Consider the following 19,104-nt stretch of genomic DNA (forward strand, 5'->3'; position numbering starts at 1 on the left):
AACTGATGCCATTAAATAACTAGCTTCAACTAAAAATAAGCCAAAATAGACTCACTGCATACAGACTTTTGAAAGGCAACTAAGATTTGAGCTCAATGATTTCACATTCCTCCCTTGGGGTACCTGTTGCGTGGCCTTTTTTTTTTTTTTTTTAATGCCAAAGACAGTGCATCAGTATTTGCAGCAGCCTGAGAACTCATCCAAGAATTGGGAACATGGAGCAGCAGGGGTTGGGGGGCAGTGAGTGAGCGAGTAGGGAAGACTGCTCGGGTGCCTGCACAAAAGGACATCCAAAGCATCGGCACCTGCTGTAGGGTTTCTGCTCTCGTGTCTGCCCCAGCCAGAGTGGGAATCGCTCCAGCGTCGGGGCAGCTTGTAATCCAATGTGGGGCAGAGGGCACAGGAACCTAGTGGCTCAGGCATTCAAGGAAAGGCTCAGTAATGAAGCACCACATTGTGGTAACGAGCCCCGGGTGTGTGCTGTGAACTTCCCCTGCGCAGATGGCTCGCTGTCTGGGGAAAGCATTATCCAGCACAGCACAGTCAACAAGTACACTGAATCCAAGATTCAAGAAACAAAACACTTCCTCCAATCACCCCCTACCACCAGACCACGCTGAAGCTGCTTAAAAATTGCCAAGGGTCTTCCTTTTTTTTTTTTTTTTTTTAAGAGTAAGATGCTGATCACATAGGTTTGGGCTCTCTGATTTAAATACTGTACTGAGCCACCCTGGGAACCAGACAGTATCCTCCCGGCTACAAGGCTAAAGAATGAGCAATCACCAGCCCGTGGAATTTTCATGATCCAGTTTCCCCACCTTCCCGCCGCATACCCACTGGCAGAAACCAAAGGGCTGTCACCCTGATGAGAGAAAACAAAGCTCTGCAACTGTGTTATGAAACAGGTTTCTCCTTTCCCATAGACATTCCTTTATGGCTAGGTCATGTAAAACAGCAAAATGCTCAATGAACACACTTGGTCCTGTTCCCCGCAGGTGACTGTGCCCTTCAACTTGACCTGAGATACAGGGAGAGGGAAAGAAAACCACTCTCCAATTTCTAAGTAAAAGGTGACCAGACAGCAGCTATAGCAAAGCACAGCCTACTGTTAACAACAAAAAGAAATTGAAAGCAGCAATGTGGACAGCACAGTCATACAGGTGTGGGCCAGGACCTGAGAGGGCAAAATAAAATGCTTCTGGGGTCGAATCTGGGGCCAAATTGACTGAAAAGGCCAGACTGGCAGAGAACCTGATTTGAGCGGCTCTGGCACAGACAAACCTGTTCTTATCTGGCAAGGGCACCCCCTGCTGGCAGCTGGGCCGAACTCCGCCTCTTGGTCCAGCTCCAGACAGCCTGCAAATCCCTTTGGAGGAGGCCAGGAAGGGGCAACGAACTCGGGCAAAGAGAGTCTCTTGTAAGGCACACAATGGGAGCAAAAGGTCCTGTCATAGCACAGTCACTGCCCAAAGCCACAATCTTTGTCCAGTCACGGTTCTGTGCAGTCAGATAGATTCCAAGCAGGCTGAAAAGAATGAATACAAACCTGATTGCTATTTTGCATGTGAGAAGTTGAGAAAGTTAGGCAGGAGGGGGGACACAAAAGGGACCATAAAAAGATTCTTAAGTCACTTGCATATACCCCGCTTTTTCACTGGAGGAAATCCTGCCTACCCTTTTAAAGGCAAGAGTTTATCAGGACATTCTTAATAGTAATTATTTCAATCCTTAGCCTAGGACGCTGTAGTGCTTGATTAAAATGCATTCCAACATTAGGTCAGAACTTACTGCCAACAAAATAGAAGACTAAAATCAGTTTTGCACTCCCATTGTTTCTCTTGTACATGATACTACCATGCACACACACATTTTCATGTCCCTCCCAAGTTTTTACTTCCCTTCCTTTTCATCCAGTTCTTTTCCATTTCTTTTTCTGTTAAGCTCTTACAAAATCACCCTGTTGTTTTATAGTATCAGCTCACTGCCCCCTAAAATGATTGCCCTCAAAAATCATAGCATCCAATGTCTTCAGCAGAAAATCCTATGTAATGCGGGCTTCTGTGTAAGCTCATTCCCACTGTCATCAATTGGAGATGCTTACTTAAGGAACACTGCCAAGACGTTCAGCTAGGCTCCATCAGCTAAGACAACCAAAGAGAAACCTGTTCATAAAGGCCCAGAGGGTCTCTCCCCTACTGGCACAAATGTCATACATGAGTATCTTTAGCTCACGTTATCTGCCCTTAGTCTCAGTGAGTTCACCAGCTCAGGCTGAACTTAGCTTCTCCCTGGGACCTCAATCTCCTGTCTGTTCCCAGCTCTCAACTTCAAACACAGGGGACAGAGAAGGCAAGGCATCTAGGCGTGAGCAGAGAAATATAATGGGCAAAACAAACATGCTTCATCTCCTTTGGGTCATTTGGTTTGGTTTTCATTTTCTGGTTTACATATGAAACCAGGGGGGTAAGAAATGCCAGTGGCACACAGGCCCCAAGGACAAATGCTCTCATTTCAGAATTTAAAAATAATTTCCAAAAGCTAGAAATCTCAGGGCTTGTTCTTTATTTAATCATCCTTGCTGAAATTTTTAGGTTACATTTCTTCATATCACTGACGCAACCAAACGGCTGTCCAGGTGAAAACCACTTTTTTTTTTTTTTTTTAGCTTGTACCATAGACGTCCATCCCCAGGAATAACATGATTATTTGAGCTTCCATGCTGTGGTTTACACAGTTCAACCTTTACCTATCAAAAGGTCTGACAGTGAGTGTGTGGGTCTATTCTATTCTTATTTATAAGAGGGGAGAACAGAGCAGTTTTAGAATGAACAAAATCAATCCCTACCAGTTTGGGGAACAAGCCTCTGCTTTGAATGAACTGTCAAGACATGTGCCATCTGTTTGGCCCCATGTCCAAGGAGGCTGAAGGTTTCATAATCAAAATATAAGATTTTTATTCTTTACCACTCAGATAGCAGGAGCCTCATTAGACTTGGTAGGATTTTAGCTATTCTCTTATACCCTAAAGCACAAAAATACATATCTATATTTATACTCTAATGCACATATGTACAAAATAATCTTTAAGAAAAAAACAGAATCGTAGGATCATGCTTGCTTTATTTCACATGTGGGGATAAGCATGATAGCTATCAACTGGCCTTCTTAGTGAATTTGAGACCTATTCAAACTTTTCCCAATATGGTCTGGTACAAAAAAGTTGCTTGGAAGAATTCTGTGGATTTTTATCATGGCATCAAACATCACTAAATGATAAGTGACATGTAAGTATGAGGGAAAGTGCCTTATGAATCTAAACTTCTGTTTTTGGATACTGTCCTTTTCTCATATTGTAACAATACTAAGACCCCTCCCTTGCCAAAAAAAAAAAAAATCAACAAATAACCTCTGACTGATACCAAACCCCTTTAGATTAAGCTCAATATGCCATTAATATGAAAAGAATTTGACAGTTTACATAAGGGATGTGACCTAGTGCCAACAACCTCTGGCTTCTCCATTCTCCAGATGGTAGCAGATTAGTAGGCAGCCTTTATTCTCCTAAGAAGATTTTTTTCCCCCCATGGAAAAACTATAAAGGCCAATTCTGTTCCAAACTTCAAGTCTCCTTCACAAATGTCTACTCAATTCTGGGCCTTAACTAATGCCTATTAAAAGAAGCCCTTGGGCTTGAAGCTGTGGAAGGAGGGAAAAAGACTAAGGCAAACTTAACTCTAATGCCTGCCTTTAAAAGATCTATTGACAGAAGCAGTGGGGAGAGTTTGAACTAATGTTAACTTAAAGAAAAAGGCTGGTGAGATTCAATTGTGGATGTGAATGCTTGCTTGAGTTTGATCTTGACGGGGCTTAAGATAAGGGAGATAAAAACCTAAGCCTACTTACATATTAAAAAATGCAGTTGTGCTAAATTCACTACATACCACTGTTCTCAATTTGATTTATGCCCATCATCACCAAAGACGTTGAAGGACATCCCTGTCTAATATGGTAAAAAGCCACAGCAGAGGGCACTTGCTCCGCTTTGCTATGCTAACATGAAAAATCATTTCCTACAATGCATGATGTTCTTTGCCATTAATTCTTCAAATGCAACAAAGAATAAAAACAGAATTTTTCTTTGGTCCCTTTCTGGAGGTATAAATGTAACGGTTAATCAAAAAGATCCGAGGGGTGAAAAACAGCTCTTAAGCTCTAAGAAATTCTTCCCCCAACAGATAGGAAGTCATCTTGAATAACCAGAAAAAAAATCTTATTTTATAAACAGACTGACCCCAGTAAAAATTTTAAGAACATTCAGCTGCATTTAAAGTCTAGAAACCTAACTAGATACCTCCTCAAAATGTCTGGCTTGTTCTGAGGTTGCCAGGACACATACTATATTTTCCAAAGAAAAAAAAAACTGTTTTCTAGCAATCTTTCAAACATGTGTAAACTTCTTTTAACCCTCTACTTCATAAAGTTGAGACACTTGTTATGTAGAATTTATTATTTCTATTAATATTTTCACAAGTTGGTGACATTGTGGTAAATTTTACCTGGATTTTTTTCTTCCCATGTAAGTTAGTCATGATCTGTGAGATCCTAAAAACTAGAAAATACTCCTTTTTAAACCTACTATGCACAATGAAAACAAGTAGCTTACAGCACATGGTCCCTAGCATCAAGGACTTTACAACCCACTAGGAAAACTGGACCCGAGAAATGACAAGTGTTAGTAAAAATGCAATGTGTCAGGGAAGAGGACATCAAAAAGAAAAAAGACACACGTCTAGGATCCCCACTATTTAGCATGACCTACTTCCACCAGTTTCCAAAATCATTTAGTTAAAAGAACATCAGCATTTGCCGATAGCAAATATACTTAGCGGTCCCCAGAAATAAAAGTTTTCATGGAAATCTCAAAGGCAATAAAAAGAAGAGATTTATTTAATTTCTTTTCTGTGAACTGCCTCATTTCCTTAAGGAAGAAATGCCAGGCAAACAGTAATTTAAATGATCATGTTAAACACTCACCCAAGAATACCTGTCCAAAATGATGACAGCCCAGAACTCATCTAAAACAAATGTTTGGTTCTCCAAAGGCACTGCATGGTACAAAATGGGTTCTTTTCAAATAATGTTTTCTAGTTTCCTGTTCTTACCACAGCATTCTAACAGAATGTCCATTTCTATGGTCAGTATCCTATTTTTTTTTTTTAACTGAGAAAAGTTACATCCAGTAAAGGAACTATCCCTCAATCCAATAAGTGGGACCATCCTGGCAATCAGATAATATGTTTAGGAAACGGCTTAAGGAAATGAGCTAATAACTTGACTGAACACAAGCAGATTATCTCTGATTGCTACAAAGAATGCTATTAGGGGGCACTATGTTTTCAAGTGATCATTTTTCCAGCCTGTTACAGAAAGGTTAATCTGCAGCCTTATTCATAAAATCAATTTTGAATCATGCCAAATACAAAAGAATTACATTAAAAATACATCATCAGGAACTATGCTGACATTTCTTTCAATTGTCTTCAGAAAGACTAATTCAGATATTTTCCTGACCCTAAGCTTACCCATGAAAATAAAGGCTGTATATATATCACTTTATCAATGAACAATCTGTTTACCTATCAAGTTGGAGTAGACTTGAGTGATGGGAAAATACAACGGTTGTTTATAAAGGCTCTTATAAGGCTGTTAATCTCAAAATTCTTCAGTTTGTGAAGATGAGGGAACATGAACAGAGAAACTTGCCTTGGTGTTATTTAACTCAAACACTAAGCCTCCTTCCTTTAGAATCTCAGGAGAACTGCTTAGACTATACAGTACTTAAGTGAGATGAAACCTTTCCTCTAATCCACCAAGTGATAGTCAAGTCACCTCGCACATAAACTTCCCTCACTCCATAGATCAGCATTCCAGGGTTATCTCTGGTCCAAAACACAGAACCCTGTTTCAACCTGCCCATCTAGCTAAGCCTGAGTCAGAGCATTTAGGCGAATAGTTAAGTCTATAGATTTCACTCTTGGTTCAAAAAGACCCAGTGGCGAGTTGCACCAGTTTTTCACCCTTGGCTGGCAGCAGATCAGATTGTGAAATGTAAATCAAAATACCTTTCACCTGCAAAATGACCAACATAAATGCCAATACAGATTTCCTCAGGCCCTGGGGGAGGTTTGTAGAGGCGCTCCAGCCACCTGGTCACTCCAAAACGAGTCGATTGTGAATGTAAAACTCAAACCTTGCTTGAGAAAGGAGCCTGGGAAAAGGGGAAATCTGCCATTCCCAGATGAAGTCAGTTTCTCAGCTGGGCTGTTTTGTCTATGAACAACATTTCATAGTTCCTACGAAATCTAAATATCAGATACTACTGCAGGCCAAAAAAAGACGAGCTACGTTCCCTTTCCAGACAGAGAAAACCCTGTGAAGTTTTAACAGTAAGGGATGGATCCTAACGGAACACAGAAACCGGGAAATTTTAGGATGCCCCACTCCAGCTGGATTACATCCAATACCCACTTATCTGAGATAGAATTAGACCAAATGTCAAGAGTAAAGAATGGATAGGCTTACCCCTTCGTGTATCGGGAAGAGCTGGTCTTAGTGTTCTGCTGACATTTTAAGTATAAAAGGGTCTTATTGTAAACTCTGGACCCCCAGAAGGGCTGTTTCTAGAGAACTCTGAAAGGAGAGATTAGTTGGGGGAGCCTCAGCATCGGATTCCACCCTTCAATCACGTTAGACACAGAGCTTTAGCCACTTTTTCGCTTAAAGTCATGCATGTGGTCAAAAGTTTAATTATATCACCGGCTGCATCAGCAAGCATATTGTCTGCCATCCACAGGAGGGATAAAACCTTTTTGGAGCACTGGGGTTCAGACATCACTGTGGAAGCCTTCCCAAAATGTTGGGTTATGCCTGACAGTTGGTATTTTTTCCCTTAACTGATCAAAGAACACAGCCTGGATCCTGGTAAGATTATAAAAGGTTTCCCTCAAATTCTGAACTTTGGAGACAGAGTAGGGACCTTACCCAAATAGCTGATTTTTTTTTTTAATGGATTGAGTCTAAACACAGTCAAATTGGCACCTTTGACACAACTGACTGGTTCTTTGCTAACCACTCATTCCTTCATTCAGTCGACAAGAATTTATTAAATCCCTGGGTGTTGAGAAGATGCAAAAGAAGGCCTCTCCTAGAGAAGTTTGTAAGCTAAGCCAGCCAAACACCAAGGCATTAAACTAGTTATGAGTCAAACTGGTTGGTTGTACATGTGGACTGGGCACAAATCCATGAAGTCTGAAGTAACCCTGAGTTTCATTCTGAATGTTGAGAAATGCTGATTGTAATCAGTTTTGGGTTGTGGATTTGAGGGGTACCAGGCAAAAAGATGCTGCCCTGGAATCAGCTTCCAGCCCAGAGAGGACTCAGAGGGGTCCATGTGAGGCCAAAACCAGCTGCCAGTTCTAATCAGTAGAGAGAGAAAAAAAAAAGTTAGAAACTACTCCAGACTTTTCTATAAATAGCTTTCGGTATTAATACAAGTGGTCTGAAAGTTCTAAGATATGTCAAATACCAGAAAAAAAAAATGATAAATGGTGTAAGCCAGACTAATCAGTTAAGAGCCATCCTTATAAGCATCCATTGTTATGAACATCTGTCCAGCTAATACCAATGACGACAGATTTCCTTCCCTGCATATACACCCTCACCCATACACACTTGCTGAGGAGAATTCACATTTCAGTGAAAGGACATAATGGCAACACGATCCACCAAAGACAAAGCCATTGCTCTGAGGCTGAGAGTGAGCCTGTGATGCTATCCGCCGACTTATAATGGGGCACAGTAGGCCCAGTGCCTAGGGCCCATGCAGTGTTTTCATTTTGTTTAAAATAAAAGCAAAACTAAAATCCAGCTTTGATTATACTCCTCTTTAGGAGTACAGTCATGGGGCGCCTGGGTGGCGCAGTTGGTTAAGCGTCCGACTTCAGCCAGGTCACGATCTCGCGGTCGGTGAGTTCGAGCCCCGTGTCGGGCTCTGGGCTGATGGCTCAGAGCCTGGAGCCTGTTTCTGATTCTGTGTCTCCCTCTCTCTCTGCCCCTCCCCCGTTCATGCTTTGTCTCTCTCTGTCCCAAATATAAAAATAAAACGTTGAAAAAAAAATTAAAAAAAAAAAAAGGAGTACAGTCATAAGACAGAATTTTTAATTTTTTTTTTTTTTATGAAGGAACAGGCCCATGAAGACAAAAGTGCTTGGGGCTACATAAATCATACTGTGGCTCTGATCAGAAATGCTACTTTCTGTGTGCCTCTTGGATGCCATGAACTCTACATAACCTCTCTACCCAACAATTTTAGAAGTATTAACATTGTCACTATTTTATATATGTGGATATTACAGTGCAAAATGCTTAAGTAATCTTGATACACAAGAAAGAACATGCATTTTAGAGACAAACACAGCTGGATTGGAATTGTGACTCCTCCATTAAGCAACTATAGATACTGAGCAAGGTACAACCTTCTGCGGCTAAGAGAATTGGATAAAATGTATGCAAAGAGCCTGACACAGAATAAGTAATAAATAGTGGCCATTACCATAATCATTATTATTGCCCAAGGTTAAATAGCTAGCGGCTGAACCAGCATTCTACTTCAGGTCTGCTGTGGAATTTTTTTTTTTTTCTCCCCATGCTACTGTGTTCTCTTCAGACCCATACAACAAACAAGAAGCCCCAAGCATCCTATACTACATGTGACTTGGCCTTAAAATAAATAAATAAATAAATAAAACAAATAAATAAATAAATGAAATCCTTAAATAAAATCGTTCTATGCAGAAAAGAAAAAAATGTAAAAGCCACACAAAATACTGCCACTCTTTTTTTCTTCCTCCTCTTAGCAGACATTAGCAATAGGACTTGGTAATTCCAGTTCCAAAAAAAAAAAAAAAAAAAAGCATCATGAATTAACTGTTCAGTTAAAATGCTTTCATCCACCAAAGAGGCTGCGCCCTTGACTCACTTCTAGCAGAACTTCTACATACTCCACATTTCACAGCGTGAGCTGTGCTTCTGACCTTTGTGTCATTCAGCAATTTCACTTATTAGTCAATCCAACTCTCCGCAGTTGTTTACAGTGTTTCAACTACAGAAGAGGTAGCATGTTTAATCAACCACAACTCAGAATATTTTTTAATAAAAGTCTTTATCCATAAATCTCCTAACAGTTTGCCGTTGTCTATAGCAGTGCCTGGACCTTCAAGACCGATTTTCTATGCCTTTGATGAGGACTTCAACAATAATTCAAGCCCTCAGAAAGGTATATTAGAGGACTAGCATAATCACACTTCTGAAGGTACTTGACAAGTCTATATAGCTACACAGAAATTACAATTTAAAGAGCTCCTTTCAGTTACCAACTGCCACTGCAATTGAAGATACTTAATTCTACAAGTTAAATCTCTGACAAGTCCACATGAACACAGGGAGGAGTGTTCCATTTAGAGAGCAGTGATTTAGTACACCAACTTCTATCTTTGAATTTAAAAATTAAAGACATTTGCATGAGAACAGGGTCTATACCTTAAACTCATTTTGTCCTGCTGTTTATTTATCCTTGCCCACATCGTCTTTTCATGATTATCTGAAATGATGAAAAACTGGGGTGAGCAACCACAAGGCACAAAGGTGGACAAAACTCATAACGCACACCCGTTCCTGGAAAAAGAGAGGGGGGGGAGGGGGAAGCGGGGGGGAGGGGGAAGCGAGGGGGAGGGGGAGCGAGGGGGAGGGGGAGGGGGAGCGAGGGGGAGGGGGAGCGAGGGGGAGGGGGAGCGAGGGGGAGGGGGAGGGGGAGCGAGGGGGAGGGGGAGCGAGGGGGAGGGGGAGCGAGGGGGAGGGGGAGCGAGGGGGAGGGGGAGAGGGAGAGAAAGAAGCACACATACACTTATGTTGTGCTATTCCATTAGCTGTGTACGCCCAAAAGTTTGGCTGTTCAGGTCTATTTGTTACCTTCCAAATAGTACAAATCTCTGACCTTAAGATCAGTGTATTGGAAAAAAAAAAAAAAAAGCCTAGGGAATTTCCTAATCTCAGCACTGTGCCAGTATATTAATAATTTTTACTGTAAATTTGTGCTCTAGGGTATAACTGGAAAATGACTTCAAACAAGACATTTTTAAGATGTGTGTTTGTGTACAAAATAGATCTTAGTACAGTTATAGCAAAATCCAGCTAAAATTGAGCAATTCAGGCTGTGAGCAATAGAGCCAGCCAGCCCATGTAACTCGGGCCCAGCTCCTTCCTCCCAGCATGCTCATCTGCCAGAATTCCATTAATGGCTTCCAGGACACCACATTTTTTCACCTTGGAAGAAATGAATACGGGGTAAACTGTTTCATAGGCAGTACTGAAAGAGGCTTTAGAAATAACTTAGTCTACCTCTTTCCCCACCTGCTGAAGTTTCATTCCCCTGTGATATGATCCTGAGAGATTATTCATTATCCTGGTCCTTTACCCCTGAGACACATGAAGAAATAACAGAGCAACTGTGCCTTTAGGGATGGTAACAGCCAAAAACAGTAAAAAATTCCACTAGTCAAGAGCACCTTGAATATCTGATTAAACTGCAGGACAGAATTATACTTCAGTTCCAATGCAAACTGTTTAAAATCAGTTCCAAAGTCATCTATGCTGGTGGCCCACTGCTGCTGGAGCCTCCACTGCCAGGTCCAAGGATGGGATTGAATTTCCCCAGACAGTTCTCTACTGCAGACAGTAACAGTTGCCACATTCAAGTTTCATATGTTATAGCACCCTGTGATTTAGACTCAAGTTCCACTTGTACAGCTGCCTGCCTTCGTGTGTAAATAGGAACAGAGAGTAGAGTCTAGGTCCCTAGCGCAGGCAAAACAGATCCTTTTCTATCTTAAGAGACAAACTTGCTGTCCCAGTGCCTCAGGAGAACCAGAACTCTTGTATCATTTTAGCAGCCAAAACATCTTTGCTCGATACCCAGAAAAGGATGTAAGTGGCATGTTGTGGATTCTCCTTAGATCACTTATGTCAGCCAAGGTCAACGCAAACAAGTTAAAAAAAAATTCAGAGACGAAAGCACCTCGAATTTCGTCTCTTCCAAGAAAGGGAGAAAAAAGAATCACTTTTTACATGTACCTTGACAACCCCGGTGGCCCAAAAGTCTCACTTTAGGTACCGGAGTATAAATTAATCATTTATAAGTGGAAGATGGGTGTGAAAAAGACAAACTGAAGACTTTTTCAAACACAGATTGGTCATAGCTCTCACAGAGTCATACAGTATTACTTCCAAGCCCATTTTCACCATTTAATTAGTATAGGGTTTTGTGCTTGTGACATGCTAGAGCATCCCACCTAGTCCCCAGTCTGGCATACAGCAGGTACTCAATACATTTTGGTGGATTGAACAGGTATTTGAACAGGTATTTGAAAACTACTTGTATTTATGAATCCTTCAACTTACCTGCACAAGAATTTAAGCTCATTTGGGACTGGGATGATGTTTTGTTCACTGAAGCATGTGTAAAACTGAATGTTACAAATAGCATTTAACTTAATAAATGTTTAGAGCGCAGAATATACGCTTCCTGAAGACTTTAAGACTTGTACATTACATACCCTTAGTTAAGAAAGGTAAGCCAGAAATGTTTTGATGTTGCTCAACCTAAGCAATCAGAAGTAATTATCCAAGGAATTCTGCTATAAGCTCTAGAGTATAATATTTAGGAATATACCTAAGCGACTCCTCCCACCCCCCCTCCCCCGCTCTTTCTGTTCCTCTCCTCTTCTACTCTCTGCCTGGATCAATGTCAATAAATTCCACATTCCATCTCCAACAACAGATGAATAGAAGATTAGCTTTTCAAGGAAACAGCTGTAAATAACTATAATCTAGTTAGTAGGATTCCTTGTGGCTCAAAGGTTAAAACAACAGGAGTCCTAAGTTTCCCTGATGAAAAATTTTAATTCCCTCCTATAGGAAAACAACGGGACATTTTCTAAAGTTTAAAAACAAGGTCATGTATATAACATTTATATAGATCAACTAGTAATAAAGAACCAGGATTAAGAATTTTAATCCTGTAAAATTCAGGTAAGCAAAGATCCAAGAGTCTCATAACTAAGTATTTTCTGAGAAAAAGTAAGAAGCTAGTTTAAGGTAAATTGGCACTCCTTGTCCTAAGAGTGACCCTCACCCCCAAAACATAACAGCCAAAGAGAATGTACAAAATTTGGCTAGGTTTAAAACAACTCAAAGTGAAGTAGAAATAATTTGGTCAAAAATTCTGATTCATATTAAGAACCTAAAAAAGGAAAAAATGAAAATATCAGGTTTTAATGGAACACTAATTTGGATATAAAAATATTAATTGTGCACACAGCCTTGTACCAGGCATTGGCAAGGCAATGGGAATATGAGGGGTATAATTTCCTCTTTAATGTGAACTTGCTTCTTCAGATGTCTTTCCAATGAATGAGAGCTTTGACGGAAATGATTGTTGCTTGTTAAGAACAGGAAGGGCACTCTGTAGGACTGAATCTGCCTCTTCAGAGCACCTGCTCCCTGAAGGCCAGCATGGGTCACAGTATGGCTGGAGAGCAAAGGCAAAATGGACACAAGGGAGAAAAAGCATCAGTAAGTGGGACATCAGCACTGCCATGGGAAATCAGCTTGCACCTTATTAGGCAGATGCAAAAACTGCTTATTGCCAACAAGTACTTTATTTGGGAGAAGACAGATCTTATGTAATTAAAATAGAGGATGGCTTTTGTTTGATGATTCAATAAGGTACAGATAAATTGAGTATTTTCATTCTTTTAACCACCAACTCTGGAAGATACAGCTAACCAGTTGTGATAGATGCAGGTCAAACACAGATACATCTGGTGGCCACTAAGCTGCACACCTCAGAGGAGAGATGCAGGTCCTACTCTGTTCACAGTTCCACAGGAGGACCCATCATGGATCCAAGCAGCCTCAATGTCCATGAGGAGTTACACAGCTCTAGGGAAGGAACACATGCAAACACTCCCAAAGGTTCCAATTAGCTCCATGGGAATACTGTGGAGTTCCAGGCTGCTCTGGGAATACCAGGACTTTCCCCACAGAACCAATCAGAATCCCCTTAGGCAGTCTACCAAACAGAACTCTGTCCTTAAGAGACCAACGAATTGGGCAGTAAGCCAAGAGCACTGCTTGAGTTGTTTTCTGAAGCAATCTCAACCTCTCAAGGTGACTGGAATCCAGTAGTCACCATATTCACCTATACCAATGATCTCTAACCCCAAGCAGTCAGGGTCACTGAAAATGAACCTTTTTGATGACCTCATAGTAGAACTCCCTACGTACAATTCAGTCCTTTTGGGAAAAGAAGCAACCCAAGGCACAGTCCAGGTGGCTGGCTGTATTTTCCCTGAAATTTATATAGTCCCTGAATTATTTACCTTTAAATGCAATACCTGAACATTTTTACTTCAAATATAACTTAAGTCTTTCCTCACCTTCTAAACATTGCCAGTCTCTCCTCTAGTATGAAACTCAACCATTAAGAAATTTAATGGGACAGTGAACATCTCTGTTTGGTTTTCCTTCCCAACAGACAGCATTTGCTAGTACTTATTGATAGCAAGTTACTCATCAGCAATTTTCATAGTTGCTCTTGCTTGCTAACTACTGGACCTTAGATGAGTTTCCTACTCTCTGGTAGGTACTCAATATTTGCAGAATGGATGAATGAACCAAGCCACTATTAGAATACTACAAGGCCGTATATCAAGAATCTAAGAAGGAACCTGACACAATGGAGGCACTCAATTATTGTGAGGCAGAGCAGAAGTGGTCATAATGGTGAGAAGGTGGCCAAAGCAGTCATGATAGTAACACGTCTTTTAGTTTTTCTACTGTAGGAAAGAAGATCAGATAAAGAATTCCCTGGTCAGGAGAAGTCATCCTCCAATGAACGTGGGAAAAAACAGAATAGGATTTGAAGAACAGTTTCACACAATATCCATGGCAATAGGTGGTGGGTACAATTTCCTGCTTCTCACCTATACTACAAACTACCCAATGAAAATTCTAAGTTAACTTGTATAAAATATGAAAGTCAAGGGCCCTTTCACAGTTGCACCCAAGCAACTGGCTCATTCCTGTTGTATCAGACAGAGGGCAAAAAGGATTTACCTCATACCCTCCAATTATTCCCATTTCTAACAGCACCAACAGCCAGTTCGAGTAGGAAAGAAGTTTGGGATCTGGAAATATAAAGTCTTCCAAACTAAAGAATGGTAATTCAGTCACCAAGTTAGGATACTGATAGATTCTAAATAATGTCAAACCATATGTAAAAATAGAAATATCTATCAATAGCATCTTTTTTCGTACCTGAAAATTGCAAATACAACGAACAGTTTCATATGAAATTGGGGTCAAACAATGACACGAGACATGATACCACATCCACTACCCAAGATAGGTGAACGAACTACAAAGCAGGGGAGAGGGGGCAGATTTTATGGAGCTAGTGAATCCTTTAAAATCAAGTCAATCCCCAAATATGGAAAGGATAATTCTCTTCTCCATGAGAGAGGTTGAGACAGTGGCCATGGCACCAACTAGCCCTAAATATCTCACAACTGTGACGAGAAGTTAAGTCGCCTAAGAACATCTGGATGGCAATAAATCAGTGAAAGATATTCTATGGCATAAAATGAAATTACATTTTGGGAGCAGATCAGTTCTCTGGTATGTTTAACGCTTTGCGTAGCATGGTAAGTAAAACTGCTGAAATGAAGACTCCCATGTAAAGCAGATCACTCAAAGAGAAAAATCAGACTGACATCAAAATCCCCATCAAACTAATGCTGGAGTGGGTACAGTTTTTTAAATGTGACTTCCCATGCCATTCGACTGAACAAATATTGTGTTTACAGTGTTTCCTTTTGTTTCTGAATTTTTTGCTTGACTCATGGAATTGCTCAAATTCAGGTATTTTTGTTTTATTCAATCATGCTTAATTAAGAATAGAGCCTGCCTAAATAAAACTCACTACATAAAGATCTGCAATTATGGAAATAATTGCTCACAGTAATGGTTTTTAAAGGCATCTCATACCTAGAAATCAGCAAAAATAAGCTAGCCTTTCCTATAAAGACCTAAACAAAAGATGGTAAACAAATACACCTCTAGCCCTAATTAAGGCTATTGAGTAAAATGAAACAGCAGACCTCATAAATCTGTCTTATAAAGAAGAGCTAAAAAGAGGACACTGAAGAAGGGCTTAGAACCATGAATAGAATGTAAAAATGTGGAACACACTGCTCTACCCATGCACCTAGCCCATGAGAATGTACCTAGTGCTACTGTATTCCAGGCATCCCTAGGGCATTACTAATTGATGACTATTTTTACCATCCCGCCCCCTCCCAAATAATTATTATCCATTAATGTATACATATTAAATGCAGGGAGTGGTCTGAATGTGTTTTTCAGTTTTGATACAATTCAATGGGAAAATAGCTTCAATGGTCTTATATTCATAGAAATGCACCTATCTTAAAAAACACACCTATGCTTTAAAGTGAAGCCTCTCAGTTCAGAAAGGGAGCCAAGAACACTTCTTTAAAAATTAGGTATTTTAAGCGAAGAATTTATATTCAAAATTAGAAACAATTTTGTCTTTAGAAGTTTTAGCTTTTAAGCATATCAGTACATTACCTAAGAACACTGCAGCATCTCTATTTCTGGAAAAATAATTTTAAGAGTTAACCACTGCCTTTCAGAGATGACTAGGTGTAACCTTACATGGACACAGAAGCATCCACCAGATTATTTCTTACCAAACATTTTCAGAGCTGTCAATGTGGATGAAATGGATATATCACATCTCTTAGAGATCACATTTATTTTCACCCGTGTCTTACCAAAATATAGAAGGCAAGGGAAAATTAGGGAACACAGGCTAATTTTCTAAGTAAAATCATAAGAGCATTCAATAGCCACGTAAATGATTGACATATATGAAACAGACAAATACTGGGTAACATGCTTAACCAAACCAGGCACTTGTCGTTCTCTGCTTGTCCTCATCTCCTTTTTTTGATGGAAAATTAGGCAAGTAGTCAAAGTAGAAGCCTCTTGGCCTCCAAAGAAACCTGAAAGTTATTTCAGGACTCTCAGAAGACTTCTTGACCTACTTGTGTGCTGGGGGGAAAAACGGGAGGGAGGAAGATAGCAGAAATAATATGCAAGGTTTTCAGAGGCATGAAAATCAAGAATTTACACTTCCAGCTGTCTATTTAACAGTGTTTATGCTCTATACCATCAAGACAATGTCATCCCTTTTCTCCTTGCCTTTGCAACCTACCATTTTAAAGGTATGATGACTGTTTCTCTCTTCCAGGGCCACCAAGCTGTAACAAGCAGAAAAACAATCTTGGCAGCAGGAGATGCTAAGAGAAGACAGTAAACTAATGACTACGGGACCTATGGTGCCAGGCATCAGGCTGCGAACCAACACGCACAGCACAAAGTCATCAAAACTGGACAGACAGGGCTACGGAGCATGTGCAAGGATGAAACTCTGCACTTGCAGTGACCTTTTTTCATGGCTCGTGGCTCATGTGGTAGCTCATTTAAAAATCTGAGTTGGCAAGAAATTAGTCAGACAAACACTGTCTGGGAAGAGTGTTCAAGTTCGACTTGCTGCCTATGTGGTCACAATTAGCCTTGAAGACAACCAGATTTTATTTTCATTAAAAACAAACCAACGAGGCAGCCACTAGGCCCTTTGGCAAGCTGCTCCACCGTTACAACACCGAGCTGGGGGGCCCATTCTGGCCACCTCAACTGTATCCTCATGTCCCAGACAAGAGTCTTCTCGTGATTTTTCTTTTCTTCAAGTGATGTTTGTCACCTATTTATCCTGGGCTCTCTGCACTGACACTAATCTGCCTTGAAATTGGCTGATTCCGCTCAAGCCATGTTTACAGGGGAGCGAGTTACATCAGGCCATCCTTGTTCATAGCCCAGTTTATGCTCTAAAGCAGAGAGATTATTAAGAACTATAGATTGCATGCATACACTTGAAAATGACTCAATTTGGGGAAGATAACTGTATCAGATCTGCATTGCTTGGGTTGTTGAAAGAGGCCAGGTAGCACTACAATCTTGAATGGAAATTGTTCCCTAAATATATTATCCTCCCTAAGACACATTTAACAACTGTTAGTGCCCAGGAGACAAAGGCTAAAGGGAAAAAAAAAATACATGTATTAGAACATGGAGATGCAAAGACAGGGAAAAGCCTCATTTAAATTATCAAGCTGAGCATTAACCACAAGGAGAGAAAAACAAATGTTCTATGTTTTGCACAAACATCAATTACGTCTAGTAATTTAGCTGATTCCTCTCACTGAACAGGTGCTCTGGCTGCAGTGCAAAGTGAAAAGCATGCACACCACTCTGGCTTCTATGAAAGGTACCAAGGGTCCTCAACTTGCTCTAAAAAAGATTTCCAACAGTCCCTGGCACTGACATTGACTGTTTTTCCAAAGCTCCTACCAAGTATGTGGCACTGGGAGAGTGAAACCTAGCCTCGAGACAGCCTGCAGACTTGCCGTTTCAATAGGCTGCAAATGCGGGGCAAAGAGAATGCACTCAGAGAAGAGCTCTGCAGATGGTCATGAATTTAGGCACATTAACCCAAATGAATTATGTTTGACAAGGAGGGGCAGGACGAATGAATTAAGTCTACAGATAGTCACAAACTCTAAATATAAGCAACAGATTTCACTTTCTCACAGACTATGCCCAAAGCTGCTTAAACAACAAAAAGCAGTCATCTGAGTTGAATCCCCAGATCCTCTTCACAATTCAGATTGTGAAAAGCAAAGCGACTGAAAGACCTAGAACTAGTAGGAGGAAAAAGATATAATTAAGCCCCCCCCCAATATCCAAGCAAGTCAGGCAGCCTCCCCAAGATGAAAAATTATAAACCTAGACACACACCAGTAAAGTGAGTAAATATTCTTCCCCATAGTACGTTTTTTTAAGTGGTGAAATCAAGTTGAACTATGTGGAATTTCTTCTGCAAAGAGGTACAAAACTAGTAAGTGGAACATCTTCCAAATGGGACCTGAAATAAAAAGAAGGCCATTTGCCTGTATCTTGGTTATCTTATCATTATCTTAAAAAAAAAAAAAAAAGAAAGAAAGAAAGAAAGAAAAAGAAAAAGAAAAAAAGAAAAAAAAGGTCCAGGGGCACCTGGGTGGCTCAGTGAGTTAAGCATGCAACTTCAGCTCAGGTCATGATCTCACGGTTCATAAGCTCGAGCCCCGCATTGGGTTCACTGTTGTCAGCACAGAGCCTGCTCCAGATCCTCTGTCCCTCTTTCTTTCTGCTCCTACCCCACTCATCCTCTATCAAAAATGAGCACAAAAAAAAAAAAAAAAAAAAAAAATCAAGCCCAGAAGAGATCACCCTTTAACACTCTTTGTTTACGGTCTACCTATGTTTTTGATGTTGATCCCAAAGGAAGAGAGGGCTTTCTTCTCTGAAAGAATTGTCTTAGGTACTAAGGCATCTGTTGGCTTGCACTTGACCCCTGCTAAGTGACTTGGGTTGTTCTCTCTCAGATTCCTAAATCCTAATTTACTTCCTGATTCCTCAATTTCTCCCTCCATAAACCCTGCCCAGAAAAGAATTTCTTCAATGCTCCTGCCTTCTCTTGATGATGAATTGCCATATTTCCTTCTCTTACACAAATATATGGCCGGCCAGTATTTATATAAAATCTGGGAATATAGCCATTCATTCTTCATGGCCTGGCTCCTTCAAGTTCACAGCTTTGCACACGCCAGTTTACACATATCAGCGTGATAGTCTGCTCCAACAGGAGGGATCCCCAGACATGCCTTAATGATGTCGGTATCTCCTTAGAGACAGAGATACTGGAGAGACAAATCAGGTTTCCAGATCTTGGTTTCCTCACCTGCACAACAAAAATGGCTTCTACAAAAACAATTAAGAGGGTAAGTGCAAATGACTAAGCAAGTC

At 40.5% G+C, this 19,104-nt stretch overlaps 1 protein-coding gene and 1 long non-coding RNA gene across 3 annotated transcripts in view; both read right to left on the minus strand.

The window, feature by feature from the left end:
* Positions 1-19,104, minus strand: part of EFNA5 (ephrin A5) — a 273,969-nt gene that overhangs the window by 178,920 nt on the left and 75,945 nt on the right. The window lies entirely within an intron of this gene.
* On the minus strand, positions 208-9,735 carry LOC123379281. Its single transcript, XR_006583552.1, has 2 exons — positions 9,598-9,735; positions 208-7,475 (listed from the first exon to the last, which is right to left on the minus strand). It is a non-coding gene; the product is annotated as an uncharacterized LOC123379281 (long non-coding RNA).

Source organism: Felis catus, chromosome A1, assembly GCF_018350175.1.
Source record: "Felis catus isolate Fca126 chromosome A1, F.catus_Fca126_mat1.0, whole genome shotgun sequence".
In the NCBI taxonomy this organism is placed as follows: domain Eukaryota; kingdom Metazoa; phylum Chordata; class Mammalia; order Carnivora; family Felidae; genus Felis; species Felis catus.